This window comes from Lynx rufus, unplaced genomic scaffold (genome assembly GCF_022079265.1).
Source record: "Lynx rufus isolate CCGP_SWC_20201006 ecotype Redwood Valley unplaced genomic scaffold, mLynRuf1.p SCAF_16, whole genome shotgun sequence".
Lineage (NCBI taxonomy): Eukaryota > Metazoa > Chordata > Mammalia > Carnivora > Felidae > Lynx > Lynx rufus.
The window spans coordinates 2,482,252-2,498,908 of NW_025814830.1; the positions used below are offsets into that span (position 1 = coordinate 2,482,252).

The 16,657-nt window shown below is 40.9% G+C and overlaps 1 long non-coding RNA gene across 2 annotated transcripts; it reads right to left on the bottom strand.

Annotated features, from left to right (window-relative positions):
* Positions 1–6,697: 6,697 nt before the first annotated feature.
* On the bottom strand, positions 6,698–16,188 carry LOC124510851 (uncharacterized). 2 transcript variants are annotated; one of them, XR_006961769.1, is made up of 3 exons: positions 15,818–16,188; positions 10,430–10,521; positions 6,698–6,816 (listed from the first exon to the last, which is right to left on the bottom strand). It is a non-coding gene; the product is annotated as an uncharacterized LOC124510851 (long non-coding RNA). The 2 variants fall into 2 exon arrangements; XR_006961768.1 differs by lacking the exon at positions 15,818–16,188 and adding an exon at positions 12,748–13,353.
* Between the last annotated feature and the right edge of the window lie 469 nt (positions 16,189–16,657).

The following is a 16,657-nucleotide window of genomic DNA, read 5'->3' on the forward strand; positions in this document are numbered from 1 at the left end:
CAAGTGGAATTGTCACAAACGAAGTTTTATTTTCAGCAAATACGGAGATTACAGGGATTAACTCCCAAAGCCCTGAATTTCCAAGGAGTGAGTTTCTTTTATTTAGGGTTAGGATGAATATTCAGAAAGGGGAGTTTTGTCATCCTTTGTAGAGGTGGAAATAAGGTCATGCCTGCATCTTAAGGCAATTGGCCTATACATACATTGTATGTTATGTTAATGAGGTTTGTGCTCTTCCTCAGGCAGAGATTTTTTTTAATACATATTTTTGTATTTTAGATAGAGCTCAAACAAGGGAGTGGGACAGAGGGAGAGACAGAGGGAGAGAGAATCTTAAGCAGGCTCCAACTCAGGGCAGAGCCCGTTGCAGGGCTGGATCCCATGGCCCTTGGGATCATGACCTGACCCAAAATCAAGTCAGTTGCTTATCCAACTGAGCCACCCAGGCGCCCCGAGATTTTAACATTATAATGAAGCAGAAATAAATGTCAGACATGGAGAAGGGGCTATGTGCATGCTCCAAGAGCCAGCATAAACTGGATTCTTGGCCTCATCATCTTGGGCAAAGGGTTCAGGGCCTAGCTTACTTTTGAAACAGCACTTAAGAGTTTTGTTTTTGTTTTTGTTTTTACCACTGACTTTCTCTTAAATGGTTAGGCTACAGACTTAGTTTTTACACTACCTTTGTTCCCTAAAAATTCTTAACTACTAAGGTTCTTGCATTTCTTTGTAATCTAGACACCTCCTAGGAAGTTCTGCAAGAATTGTGCTAAGGCAAGTAGGGCACAGATTACAGAAAATAGCTGGGGGCCTAAAATGACTTGTCATTTTAGAAAATGAAATTTAAAAAACACCAGTAACTGGTCTTTTTCTGTGGACCCCTCTTTCTACTCACAAAATGGCTGCATTTGGGGGAGGGTGTAGGAAAATATTTGACCATCAAATATTGGGATAGTACTCAGTCTACGCATCCTCTTTTAATATCTGTTCAACAATTTTGGAGAGGAAATGAATGGACACTTTTCTAAGCCACCAAATTGATTTTGCTAATTGTCATGAACTACCTGTGGTCTCCAAAGAACAGAGTCCAAAACAGTTGCTTTGGACCACCATAAACCATCTTAGGACAAAAGATGGTAATGATAATTCAATCTACCACTTGCACAATGCTCCAGGCACAGTTCTAAAGGCTTTGCAAACATCAAGTTATTTAAATTTCGTAAGAGGGGCACCTGGGTAGCTCAGATGGTTGAGCATCTGACTTTGGCTCGGGTCATGATCTCTTGGTTCCTGAGTTTGAGCCCCACATCAGGCTTGCTGCTGTCAGTGCAAAGCCCGCTTCGGATCCTCTGTCCCCCCCTCTCTTTGCTCCACCCCACTCCCACACTCACTCTCTCAAAATAAATAAAATTTAAAGAATTAAAAAGCTATGGCAGAGGAATAATGGCCCCCAAAGATGCCCATGCCCTACCCACCAGAACCTGTGAACATGTTACCTTATATGACAAAAGGGACTTTGCAGATGTGATTAAGTTGAGGATCTGAAGATGGTGAAATAATCCTGGACTATGTGGTGGGCCCAATATAATCACAGGGACTCTATAAGAGGAAGGCAGGAAGGTCAGAGTCAGAGTAGGAGATGTGAAAATGGAAGCAGAAATCAGAGTCAAAAAGATTTGAAGATGCTATGTATCTGGCTTTGAAGAGGGAGGGTTTCTTATTTACAGAAAATTCAAAATAACTGCATGGCACCTGGGACCCAGATCTTGGTTTCTAATACCATTCTCCAATAAAATGAACCCGGGTTCCTTGGAGAAATGACTGACTGGAGGACTGAGGATATATATAAGTTGAGTCTGGAGCACCTTGTAGTTCAAAAATAAATAAATAGATAGATAAATAGAGAGTGTTCAGTGACAACAACAACAAATCCACAATGATGGGGGTATTTTAAAGGGGCACAGGAATCAACTGAAAACAATCTCAATGGCCAAAATTGGAAAAAATCTGAGGAACAAAATAAATTAGTACTGGATTATAACCCCAGGTATAAAATAAATGTCCAGGGATCCATACTGATATAAATGATTAAACAAATAAGGTAGAACAGATAAATCTCCTATGCAGCCAAATAATTTATGTAGCTACCTCACCTTCAAGGAGATAAAGCATTAACTCTCTACTCTGGAATTGCAGGTTATCATGCACAGTGATTGCTTTCCAAAAACCATAGTACACAAAGGGTCAGGGACGGGGGGAAGTAGGGAAGAATGACCTTATAATGGAGAAACCTGACAAATACATCTCTTAGGTTCAAGGATGTTGACAGTATGTCCCCTTGGCATGATATGATATTTTACTTCTGTGGTCTTCCCCCAAAACATAGAACACCTGTCTAATAATAAAAAATATTAGGCCAATCCCAATAGAGGGACATTTTACAAAATACCTGCCCAGCACTTCTCAAAACTGTCATGGTCATTAAAAGCAAGGAACATCTGAGAGACTGTCATAGCCAAGAAGGGACTAAGAGGTATTACAACCAAACGTAATATGGTATCCCAGATGGAATCCTAGAACAGAAAGGGACATTAGGTAAAAAACATAGTATGGACTTTAGTTAACAATGATGTAACAGTATTGATTCATTCATTGTAACAAATGTACCACATTAATGTTAGATGTTAGTAACAGAGAAACTGGATGTGGGATATATGGGAACTCTATCTATGCAATTTTTTTTCCTGTAAATCTAAAATTGGTCTAAAAAACATAGTTTAGGGGAGAAAAAAGTTAACATAGCCAGGCTACCGGATAAATAGTACAAGAGTGGGGCAGTTGGTTAAGTTCAGTTGGTTAAGCATCCGACTTCGGCTCAGTCATGACCTCACGGTTCATGGGTTGGAGCCCCACTTCAGGCTCTGTGCTGACAGCTCAGAGCCTGTAGCCTGCTTCAGATTCTGTGTCTCTCTCTTTATATATCCCTCCCATTTGTGCTGTCTCTCTCTCTCTCTCAAAAATAAATAAACGTTAAATATATGTATATATATGTATGTGTAACAGTACAAGAGTAGCTAGTATAAGAGAGGAAGGAGGGGCGCCTGGGCAGCTCAGTAGGTTAAGCGTCTGACTCTTGATCTCACTCAGGTCATGATCTCATGATTCGTGAGTTCAATCCCCGCATTGAGCTCTGTGCTGACAGTGTGGAGCCTGTTTGGGACTCCCTTTCTCTCTGCCCCTCCCCCACATGTGCACTCACGCCCTCTGTCTCAAAATGAATAAATTTTTTAAAAGACATAAGGAATTTGGGGGGAGAGGAGATAACTTCTATTTCTGATCTTTATGATGAAGGAAGAACATCACAGGGGAGGGGAGGTGTTCTGGAGGCAAGCAAATATGGGAGTAGAGGCCAAATGTGGCAATACTTGTCAATTTGGGAAACACTAGCATAGAACCAATACCATCCGCTTTCAGAGGGATATTATTGAGAAAGGCGAGGAGGCAAGCCACAGGTACTGTCCAAGCACTGTTGAAGCAGGAAACCACGGCAGCTCTTGGCAAAGAATCTTTTTTTTTTTTTTCCTTTCCTGAAAATCATTTTTTCTGGCAGGCTGACTCCAAGAAAGCCCTCAATGATTCCCAACTTTTGGTATTCATACTCTTCTGTAAAACTCTCCCCGCCCTCAGCATGTGTTGGCCTAGCAACTTGCTTGTGAGACAAGATGATAGCAGAGACAGTGGATTTAGATGTCATATGCACAATGTGATACTGTCTATAAACCATCTTCAAATGAGTTATGAGTCATTCACATAGCGATGAGGAAGAGCTCAAGGCATTCTATCTCAAAATACACATTTAGGAGATTTATCTGATGAAAAATGAGGGTGGACTTATGACAAGCCTCCAAATATCCATTGCAACCATAGGTTTATCTCCTTTGTGAGATCTCTGCCATTTAGCTAAAGATTCCACACACTTAACGTATCCGCAGACATTTCTCGTTTCTGACACAAGGCCACAGAATATAACCGAAAACCTTGTCCTATTCACCCCTGTAACTTGGCAGGTTTGGGGTGTTCAAACCCAGCACATTCCAAAGGACTGAGCTTTTTCCCAAGTTTATTGTTTAGGAGAGAGAGTGCATGAGCACGTGAGCAGGGGAGGGGCAGAGACAGAGACAGAGAGAATCCCAAGCAGACTCCATGCTGTCAGCACAGAGCCCGACGTGGGACTCAATCCCACAAACTGTAAGATTATGATCTGAGTCGAAATCAAGAGTCGGACACTTAACCGACTGAGTCACCCAGGCACCCCCAAATGGACTGACCTTTGACTAGCACCTTGGAGAGAACCTCTCAGCCCCTGGAGTATACTGCCTGAGAAGAGCGTCTTTGTATATTTGGGGTTTGGGCCACATGGTGTAGTTTATGCTAGCAATGTTTTTGGTAAACACCTGTTTTTGTTCACCTGTTGACCTTGAGGAGTGTGGAGTGTGAGTTCAGGTCAGACATATGGTTACTCCATTCCTACATAAGCACAAGTAAACACCTTGGGCACTGAGACAAAGGTGAGTTTCCCTGGTTGGCAATATTCCATATGAGGTGTCACACTGTGGCGGAAGAATTAAGCACTGTCCATACAATTCCACTGAGAAAAGGCAACTGGAAATATATACCTGGTTTCTCCTGGATTCTGCCCTATGCATTTTACATTGGCTAATTCAATCTGTAACTTTTCACTATAATAACTATAACCATAAGCATAGCAGTTCTTAAGAGCTTTATCAGTCCTTTTTGAGAATAATCCAATGGGAAAGTGACCTTAAGGACCTGATATAACTGTCTTCCTATAATTTTTTTCCTATGAGAACTTATTGATGATTTGGAAGTCAAGCTCACTATAATTCAACCTTCTAAGAGCCACTGATATTTAATGACGTTTATCTTTCCATTATCAGTGCTTCATTAGGGTACTCTCAGTGAAAGTTTTCAACTGCATAAAAAGCTAAAACTTTTATTAAAAGGCTTTTCCAATACTCTGGTTTCTCTTCAGATCGTATAAATCGTTCACCTTTTAAAAGGCTTTTCCATAATGAGTGTATCAAATTTTCCTTATGAGTTTACTGTGACCTAAAATAAAACATAATTGGTAACTGAAGGCACTACCACATTGACAGTATCCATAAGGTTTCTCTCCTGTGCAGATTCTCTGTTGTCTCCTAAAAGTGCACATCTAACAACAGGTTGTCCTACAAGAACTATATTCCTATCCCCACTCGTGTTTAATGTCTGGAATACCACAGAAGGCCTTCCAGTCACTGTTTAACAGTTTTCCTCTTGTATGGAGTCTGTGATACACAATGAGCTGGGATTTCCACAGTAACAATTTTTCACCTTGACTAAATCTACATGTGTCTCTCTCCTGTGACTTGCCTTGTGTTTGATGAGGCATGACTTGTGAGAGGCTTTCCTACAATCGCTGCATCCATATTGTGTCTCTCTGCATGGATTCCCTGATGTCTACTGAGTACTGACTTTGTGTAATAGCCTTTCCCACATTCACTACATTTATAAGGTTTCTCTCCTGTGTGAGTTCTTTGACGTCTCACGAGACTTGACTTCTGAAAGCAGGACTTTCCAGCGCCACTGCCTACATAGGGAGAATTTCCGGTGTCAAATCCCTGATGTGTACCGAGCGAGACTTCCTGGAGACAGCTTTCCCACACTCACTGCAACCATGGGGCTTCATTCTTCTTTCAGTTCGCTGATGTATCCTACAGAATACTTCACCACATTTAAGGTCTTTACACGGTTTCTCCTGCATGAGTTCTCTGATGTGCAGTGAGCTAAAACTTCCGGAGAAATTTTTCCCACATACACTGCATCCATGGGGCTTTTGTTCTGTATGAGTTCTCTGATGTCCAGTGAGCAGAGACCTTCTCGTAAAGGTTTTACCACATTCAATACATTCATAATGTTTCTTTCTTTTCCTTTTCCAGTTTGATGTGTAATGAATTGTCAATTGGTGCTGATGGTGTTTCTGTATTGACTGCACTTAATTCCAGTGTAACATTTTTCATACTTAATACGAGGAAATGATTTATCTATTAAACTTATCGGTATTCTTCACTGCACAGCTTTTATTCTGGTTAACTAACTAACTTTGAATTAGAGTTCAGTATGTCAAAACTACCATGACTTTGCCTTAAAGTAACAAGATTTCTTTACAGATTAAACATATTTCCAGATGAACTGTGTTCATAACCTCTTTCCATGTTTTTTTTTAATATGAAATTTATTGTCAAATTGGTTTCCATACAATACCCAGTGCTCCTCCCAACAGGTGACCTCCTCAATGCCCATCACCCACCCTCCCCCCCCCCCCCCATCAACCCTCAGTTTATTCTTAGTTTTTAAGAGTCTCTTATGCTTTGGCTACCTCCCTCTCTAACTTTTTTTTCCTTCCCCTCCCCCATGGTCTTCTGTTAAGTTTCTCAGGATCCACATAGGAGTGAAAACATATGGAATCTGTCCTTCTCTGTATGACTTATTTCACTTAGCATAACACTCTCCAGTTCCATCCACATTGCTCAAAAGGCCATATTTCATTCTTTCTCATTGCCAAGTAGTATTCCATTGTGTACATAAACCACAAATTCTTTATCCATTCATCAGTTGATGGACATTTAGGCTCTTTCCATAATTTGGCTATTGTTGAAAGTGCTTCTATAAACATTGGGGTACACCTTTCCATGTTCTTTAGCTTGTTTTGGATTTCCAAAGGCCACTGCATATGATCACCAACTTCTCAAACTTCTAGGGAAAAAAATGAATTCTTTCACAATAATGTTACAGAACATAACTGCTTCTAAAATACCATGGTTTGGGCTAGCTCTCTGACAATTCTAGTGTCACATGAAAGAAATCATTAAGCGTAAATTTCTTTCTTGGACAAGAGGAGAAACACAATGAAGTAAAATCATAACGTACCAAAAAAACAAACAAACAAACAAACAAACAAACCCAACCCAAACCAAACCAAAAACAGTTGATACAGAATCAATGGTAGAAAATTTCCAATTAGTAAAACTTTTTGGTGCTCTTCGAATAGATCCTTGCAAAATGGGCACAGAGGATGAAGCAGAAATGTATCTCATTAACACAAGATCAGGTAAGCTGGAGAGACATCTGATCTAACATGATGAGGGGACGTAGCCATTCATTCTACCAATATTTATTGAATGTATACTATGTATCATGTGTTGTAAACAGCACTGGGGTACAGACTAAAGAGAAACGTTCTCTGCATTCCAGTGGGCAAAAAGAGAACAAAATGGAAGGAAAGAAATAAGACAACTAGAGACCAAAAAGTGGTTCAAAGGATATGAAAAAGAATAGAAGTTGATCAACTTTACATAGATAATCAGCAATGAGAAAATAAAAGTTGAGCCAAGAAACCAGGAATAAGGAATGTAAAGAATTACAGAAGGTTTTGTTCAAGTACAATGGCAGTGCAAAGGCCTGGAGACAGAGGTTTGGGCCAAATCAAGACACAGAAAGGTAGCCAGTAGGTCCTGAGTACAATCCCAATACAGGGAGAAAGAAGAGTTAATGTTCAAAAGGTAGATGGGAGTTAGATCATGTAGATCTGACAGGAGGAATCAGAATCTGACGCTATTACCAGTGACAAGCCACTGGGAGTCTTGAGCAGGTGGCATCATGTTCCGATTTACATTTCCAAAGGATTCCTGACTGTTACACAGATACTGATGGGAGAAGGCGGAGTGTGGGAGAGAGAGGAAACAGGAAGTTAATGTAGTAAGGCAGCCAAGAGATAATGGTGGCTGGGTCAAGAGCAACAACAGTGGAGATGTCAAGTGGATGAACTCAGGATACATTTAGGAGAAAGAAAAGACAACATTCAATGTTGAATTCAATGCGGGCTGTGAGTAAAAGGGAGGAATCGCAGTGTTTTCCTAGGCATTTGGCTTAAATGCCTAAGTACTGGCTGTACTGTTGAGGAGCATCAGGAAGATAGGTTTTGAATGTGGGGAAAACCAGGTCTATATTTTGAGGCACAAACATTTTGAGATGGTTATTGGATATCTAAGTGCAGACTCAATTGGAGATAGGAATATGGAGGAAGATTTTGGCTGGAAGACAAATTTGGGTGTTATCTATATAGAAATATTACCTAAAGAGAAACGACTAGGTGAGGTCTCTCTGGGAGAGTTAAAAACCAGGAAAATGATGACTCAGGCCTTTACGCATTCTGACTTTTAGGGTTTTGTAAAGAGGAAATGCCCAGAGAATGAGGGAGGCCCTTCCAGAAGCAAAAGAGAAGTGACTCATGACCAGGGAAATAAGCAGGTATAGGTATTTACTTAGAACAAATTCTGGAAGAGGCAGGTCAGAAAGCCAAATTTCTTTCAGTGGACATCCTGCTCCCGAATCTTGTCTCTCTTATTAATTCAGTAATACTGCTACCAAGTTAATTTCCCTAAAGTGCCCTTCTCTTACAATGTGGGGAAGACTCCTGTAGTCAACGCTCTAACTTTCTGTCTGAGGTTATTCTCCTATAAGGACGAGAAGAGGATCATCCATGTGTCTTTTAAAATTTTTAAATCCTGTGAATTTTAAAACCAAAAAGTTGGTGGGGCGTCCAACTCTTCAGACTCTTGATTTCTCAAGTCATGATCTCACCGTCATGGGTTTGAGGCCCACTTTGGCCTCTGTGCTGGCAGTGCGGAGCCTGCTTGGGATTCTGTCTCCCTCTCTCTCTCCCCCTTCCCACTTGTGCTCTCTCTCTCTCTCTCCAAATAAATATTAAATACATACATACATAAGTAAAAAATAAAATTAGGCCAGAGAACCATCTAAACCATCTAAGCATCCATTAGCACAACACTGCTGAACTGTCACTTTTTCCTTTCAAGTCCCTTAAATAATGGAACTACCGACTATAATAGCTGGCTTTCTCCTGTTACATTCCCCAAGCCCTCTTCTTGCCAATGACACTCCTGATTCTTCCTGAATTCTGTATTTATACCTTAGTTGTTACAGATCTGGAATTCATCAATTAAGGGGTCCTCATTCTAGATCAAGAAACTGGGGCACTTAATCTTCGACTTGTAGAGACTGGTTTAAAGGAAGGTAACTTGGAATTCAAGGAATAGAGAGAAAACTGATTTTTTTTTTTAAATGTTTATTTATTTTTGAGAGACAGAGAGAGACATGGCACGAGTGGGGGAGGGGCATAGAGAGAGGGAGACACAGAATCTGAAGCAGGCTCCAGGCTCTGAGCTGTCAGCACACAGCCCAATGCGGGGCTCGAACTCAAGACCTGTGAGATCACAACCTGACCGGAAGTCAGACGCTCAGCTGACTGAGCCACCCAGGCACCCTGAGAAAACTAAAAATAAGCAAAATATTGTATCTTGGAGTCTCTGGATCACAGAGGGATTTAAATATCATATAGTTGGTAACAGGGTTATAACTAGGATTTTTTAGACTAGGGAAACTAAACCAAGAGTAACAACGAAGACGAATCCAGAGAAAGACCTGATCCCGTAAATATATGTGGAAATCAGCAAAGTATCCATGAGTTTTATGGTTTGATTTCAGGTGAAACCTAAGATTGTGAATTTCTTTGTTTTGTTTTGTTTTTGGTTTAAGTGAATTCCATTATTTCAGTACATTTGGGAGCTATAATTCATCCTGAAAATTACAATATTTATAGCTCCTCCCTTACCATTTCATTATAAAAATTTTCAAACATACACACAAGTTGAAAGAATTATACTCTGAACAGCCATATGCCTACCTCCCTGATTCTACAGTTAACATTTTGCTACACTTGCTCTATCTCATATTCGCCCATCCAGAATGAGGAACTAAATACATAAACATCAAAAGACCAAGTTGTTATGGAAACACAGCACTCAAAGTGGGTTGAAGGTCAGGAAGGGAAATCAGTATTATCCAATGAAGGAGGAAAGTTCACTAGTCAGAAGACAGCGATGAATCTGAAGTATTCTCTTTGCAGAGAGGCATGGAAGACTGGATTTCCAATGCAAGAGAAGAGGAAGGAACATACAATGGCCCTATGGTTGGCAACGAAAAAGGGAAAGATTTGAGAATCCTCAGTATGAAAAAAAATCTAACCAAAACAAATCAAGACCCTAGATGAACTAAATCAGGACCAAATCCAGAGGTGGGAACACAGAAGTATTTTCCTCTAAATGCATAAGCGATGAATAACATAGGAAAGCAATAACCAGAGACTCCATTTAGATATCCTTAGAGACCATCAAAAGTTTAGAAACTAGAAGATGAGTCACCTCCACAGTATTTCAAAGGTGTGAGGCCTTCACGAACCAACGAATTTCCTTCCATTTCTCTTCTACCTGGATGCTTCTCATTCACTTACCTGGAAAGCTCCAAGCATGGTTTTCCTTTTCCATTTACGGTTTATCTCCTAGCTTCAATTTGAAGATTTCCATGGTCTGGTATTTTGGTACCCTATTAGGAAAAATTACAGAATACTTGGAAAAATATATTTGGGCACGATATGCAGACATTGTTACATAACACCTTTTACAGACTGTGCAAGTACACCTTGGACTAGGGCTTATCCTGAAGAGTGGGGAGAACACTCCCCCATCCATCTAGGAGACTGAGAATCTACCGCTTACAAAGTTCAAGTCTTATGTAGGGGTCAGCAGACTAAGGCCCATGACTGTAACTAAGAAGAGCTTCTACATTTTAAATGTTATAAAGAAAAAAGGAGAATATGATACAGAGGACAGTTAGTAGCCCATAGGGCCTACAGTATTTACTACCTGGCCCTCCAGAAAAACTTTCGCAACCTCTCTTACATTATTCAGCACTTCAGATACCCCCCAAAATCAGTCCACAATTGAGAAAGACGAGGTGTCAATTGGACACCTTGAGTGACACAGGGAACCAGTCCTTTCCGCCACATTGCTAGGAGCTGCCCACTCCTCCCAGGTGAATTGCACAGCTACATCTTCAAATAACAATGATCCTACAGCAGTAAATTCCTTTTTTTTTTAGATGGTATGTTTTGTTATGTTATTTGAGAAAGAGCACACATGAGCAGGGGAGAGGGGCAGAGGAGAGAATCTTAAGCTGCCTCAACACTCACCATGGAGCCCAATGCAAGGCTCGATCCTACGACCCTGGGATCATGACCTGAGCTGAAATCACGACTCAGACACTCAACTGACTGAGTCACCCAGGTGCCTCGCAGTAAGTTCTTCTTTCATCTGAGGTGATTATTTGGCAGTTTGAAAGAGATCTGTGGAAATCTAATCATTTCTAATGTATAGGCTGTATCTATACATGTGCATTTACATTATATATTGTGGAAGAGAGGGAAGTCTTATATAGACATCCTGCTACTATAATTCAGTCATCCATTTACTCAATAATTCAGAAGGTTTTCTAAATTAAAGGGGCACCTAGGTGGCTCAGTCGGTTAAGTGTCCAAGCCTTGGCTTCGGCCCGGGTCGTGATCTCACAGTTCATGGGTTTGAGCCCCACATTGGGCTCTGTGCTGACAGTGTGGAGCCTGCTTGAGATTCTCTCTCTGTCCCTCTCTCTATACCTCCCCTCCACACTTGCTCACTCTCTCTAAATAAATAAATAAATAAATAAATAAATAAATAAATAAATAAATAAATACGCTTTTTAAAAAAGAAAGAAAAGGTGCGCCTGGGTGGCTCAGTCGCTTAAGCGTCCGACTTCGGCTCAGGTCATGATCTCACAGTCTGTGGTTTCAAGCCCCGTGTCGGGCTCTGTGCTGACAGCTCAGAGCCTGGAGCCTGCTTTGGATTCTGTGTCTCCCTCTCTCTCTGCCCCTCCCCTGCTCATGCTCTCTCTCTGTCTCAAAAAAAAATAAAAACATTTAAAAAAAAAATTAAAAAAAAGAAAGAAAAAAACAAACTCTACTGGTAGTTCTATACTCAAAATCCAATTCAGCTAAATGGTTTGAGAGGCCATTTAAACCTTAATTCATCTCGATAAATCTAGGTTTTATACCTTGAAAAGGATGGGATAACAGGATTAAAGGAACTCTAGAAGGAACAACCACCGGTTCAATAAATGCTTTATGCTGGCCAGGTGTACAAATGTATAAAAATTCACTTTATTATGTGTATGCTATACCCCAATAAGAAAGCATAAACGTGCATATGTGTGTGTGTGTGCACGTGCATGGACACACACACACACAGGCAATAGAAAAACAACCACAGAAAGCCTCTTCATGCATACACCAGAAAGCTGCTATTGAAGCCACTACCCCCTGTAGGGCCATCGAGAAATTTATTGAAATTTCAATGCCAGGAAATATTTATGTCTCTGAGTAAAGGATCTACTTTCTCTGTACAAAACTGCAAATCACATAACATTTAGTGCTTCTCTTGCTGGAAATGGCTGCCAAAAATATTGGAGATAATCTGGGTAGCTTAACATAAATAATTCAGAGTCTTAGTTTGTTTTTTTAATTAATATTCTGACTTTTAAAATTCTGAGCAGATTCTATGACCTACACTTCCACCATTCCAAGTTTGCCTTGATTTTGACATTATAGTCAATATTTAGTTTTCTACAAATTCAGGCCTTTATCAATGTGTATTTTTCCCACTAATCAAATCAATTTGTGTAAGCCTCCACAAATGCAACAGGAAAGAAAGAAGGGATAAAGAAATCTGTAAAACTCACTTGGACCTTGGTCCTTTCCTTCTGCTCTTAGAAAATGGCCAGAACTGAGATCTTTGTCCTTTTATTCTTCTAGATTGTCACTCGGATTCTGGTCACAGATTTCACAGGTCATGTTAATGACATCCCCAGAAATAATGCTCCCTGCTCCTGACTTCACTTGATTCTAAGGACTCAAAAGCAAATTCACTTTAAGCAGTATATCCCCCTGAGCCACACACCTTGTCAGTGGTACCACAGGTGCTGTGGTAGGCAGAATCGTGCCCACCAGAAGATATCCACTTTCTAATCTCTGGAACCTGTGAACATGCTACATCACATGGCAAAGGGGGATTCAGGATGCTGATGAAATTACAGTTGCTAATCAGATAACCCAAAAATAGGGAGATTCCCTGGATTATCAGGTGGGCCAAATGTCATCACAAGGGTCTCCATAAGTGAAAAGCAGAAGAATCCAGAGAGATGTGATGTGACAAGAAATCCACACACCATTGCTGGCTGTGAAGATGAGGGGAAAGGGAGACAGGAGGCAAGGAGCAGGGATGGCCTCTGGAAGCTGGAAAAGGCAACGAAACAGATTCTCCCTTAGAGCCTACAGAGAGGTACTCCTACTTACAGGAAAATCCTTAACTTTAGCAGAGGAAAATCCATGTTGAACTTATAATCCATAGAACTGTAGGGTAATAAACTTGCGTTGTTTAAGCCACTAAGGTTATGTTAATTTATTACAGAACCAATAGAAAACTCATATAGGTGTCCCCTAACATAAAATCTCAATACTTTAGGGGCGCCTGGCTGGCACAGTGGGTAGAGCATCAAATGTTTGATCTCAGGATTGTAAGTGCAACCCCACGTTGGGTGCAGAGATTACTTAAAAACAAAATCTTTGGGGCGCCTGGGTGGTGCAGTCAGTTAAGCGTCCGACTTCAGCCAGGTCACGATCTCGCGGTCCGTGAGTTCAAGCCCCGCGTCGGGCTCTGGGCTGATGGCTCAGAGCCTGGAGCCTGTTTCCGATTCTGTGTCTCCCTCTCTCTCTGCCCCTCCCCCGTTCATGCTCTGTCTCTCTCTGTCCCAAAAATAAATAAATGTTGAAAAAAAAAAATCTTTTTCTTTTTTGAGAGAAAGTGAGATCAAGCACCAGCAGGGGAAGGGCAGAGAGAGAGGGAGATACAGAATCCAAAGCAGGCTCCAGGCTCTGAGCTGTCAGCATTTCTGGCTTGCACTCTGTCTCTCTGTCTCTCAAAAATAAAATAAACATTAAAAAAAAATTTAGAAACCCTGAGACAATGTGCATTGTTTTAAACCACTAAGTTTGTGGTACACAGCAATGGAACACTAATACACTGAATGACATAGAAATTTTAAATATCAAAGCTAGTGAGAAGCAGCTAAGGCAATACATGGAGAAATTTATATCCTGGTATATATTACCTACTTTTATGTACATTAGTTCACTTAATTTCACATCCCTTGGAAAGATTTATTCAAGGCACATGGATAAGGGGAAAAGCACTATTAAAAAAACAGGTTTGTTCACACCCTTTATTCTTGAGCCAAAATTATTTGCAGATAATAAGACTGCTCAACTTAAAAAATGTAAATGTGGGGAGCCTGGGTAGCTTAGTCAGGTGAGTGTCCAACTCTTGATTTCAGCTCAGGTCATGATCCAAGGGTAGTGGGCTCAAGCCCCACGTCAGGCTCCATGCCCGTGGAGTCTGCTTAAGATTCTCATTCTCTCTCTCTCTCTCTCTCTGCAACTCTCCCTGGCTTGCCCTCTTTCACTCTCAAATAAAAAATAAATAAATAATGTAAAGGAATTCACTGACACTTTCACTTTCAATAATACCAAGAGCAAGTCAATTGCTCTTTTACAGTGCAACACTGAGAAGCAGGGAATATTGTTTTTTAACTTTTAATGTTTATTTGCTTTGAAAGAGACAGAGTATGAGCAGGAGAGGGGCAGAGAGACAGAGAGGGAGACACAAACTCCGAAGCAGGCTCCAGGCCCTGAGCTGTCAGCACAGAGCCCAACGTGGGGCTCAAACTCACGAACTGTGAGATCATGACCTGAGCTGAAGTCGGATGCTTAACCGACTAAGTCACCCAGGCGTCCCAAGAAGCAGGGAATTTTTTTAAGGTACTACTTAGCAACTGCAACGAAGCATAAACTACCTAGGAAAAAGAATAACCCAAAATTTCTGAGACACACATGAAAAAAGACACAACACGTTGTAGAGGTGGTGGGTAGGAGAATCTGGATAAGCAAAGAATCATATTATAAAAAAAGTATAAATATATGTCAAGCCTATTTAAAGTAATGTATACATTTATTTTTTTTTTTTTAATTTTTTTTTCAACGTTTATTTATTTTTGGGACAGAGAGAGACAGAGCATGAACGGGGGAGGGGCAGAGAGAGAGGGAGACACAGCATCGGAAACAGGCTCCAGGCTCTGAGCCATCAGCCCAGAGCCCGACGCGGGGCTCGAACCCACGGACCGCGAGATCGTGACCTGGCTGAAGACGGACGCTTAACCGACTGCGCCACCCAGGCGCCCCTAGTAATGTATACATTTAATATGACTCTAGTAAACTTGCCATTGGTTCACCCACCTGATGTGACACTATTATATAACCTTTTTATACTATGGAAATATGTTTATAATTAGAAATTAAGTGGTATCTATGTTATACAGATCATTCCACATGTGAAGGTAGCACAGAGATTAAACATGCTGTGGTTTTCAGTGGACATCAGAGCTCAGGCTAATTAACAGAGATGTTTTTACTTGTAGAGAACAAACCTGAAAGGAAACCTCGAGAAAAAAATGTAGGGTAAACTCAGAGACAAGAAGGACAAAACACATCTCTTATAACACCTCACTAGATCTTACCTCATTACTGTTTGTTAGGAAGATAAGGACAAGATTGTTAATGCTGCAAGACAAAAGACTTTCATGAGTACCTTGAGCAATATATGGGCTTGAAGGAGTGAAATGGATTTGGATCAGCTGGAGGAATGTATCATCAAGTCTATTCCTAGTAGTCAACATTTAAGCCTCAACCTTAACCTACCTACTCTCCAGGGATGCAGGGTCTCCAAGGCTCCAGCCTCTTGCCTCTTCTGTACATATGTCTCCAGACATAAAATGGCTTCCTCCCAAAACAAAAACAAAAATTGACTCCAAGTTAAGTCCGAAATCCAAACCAGAAACACCCGTTCACTAACACCCTTCACCCCAGGCCTCCCTGTGTCTGAGCCCCACAGTGGAGTGTGATCCTGGACAAGAAAGCACATTCACTGATACATACCTACCACTCTACCACTCCAGTTCTTGGTCGCTAAGCCCCACAAACAGAATCACTCACACTGACAACCAACACTAACAGACCCTCTGCCATTATTTTTTTTTTTTTAGTTTCATCTTTTTTTTTAAATTTATTTTAGTTATCATACAGTGCAATATTGGTTTCATGAGTAGAATTCAGCAATTCATCACTTACATACAACACCTAGAGCTCATCAAAAGTGCCCTCCTTAACACCCATCACCCATCTAGCCCATCTCCCACCCACCTCCTTCAATCAACCCTCAGTTTGTTCTCTATCATTAAGAGTCTTGTGGGGGTGCTTGGGTGGCTCAGTCGGTTGAGCGTCGCACTTCAGCTCAGGTCATGATCTCACAGTTTGTGAGTTTGAGACCTGCATTGGGCTCTGTGCTGACAGCCTGGAGCCTGCTTCTGATTCTGTGTCTACCTCTCTCTCTCTCTGCCTCTCCACTGTTCACCCTCTGTCTCTTTCTCTCTCTCAAAAATAAATAAACATTAAAAAAAAAATTTTAAGAGTCTTGTGGTTTGTTTCCCTCTCTTCTCTCCCCCCCCTTCCCATATGATCATGTTTTATTTCTTACATTCC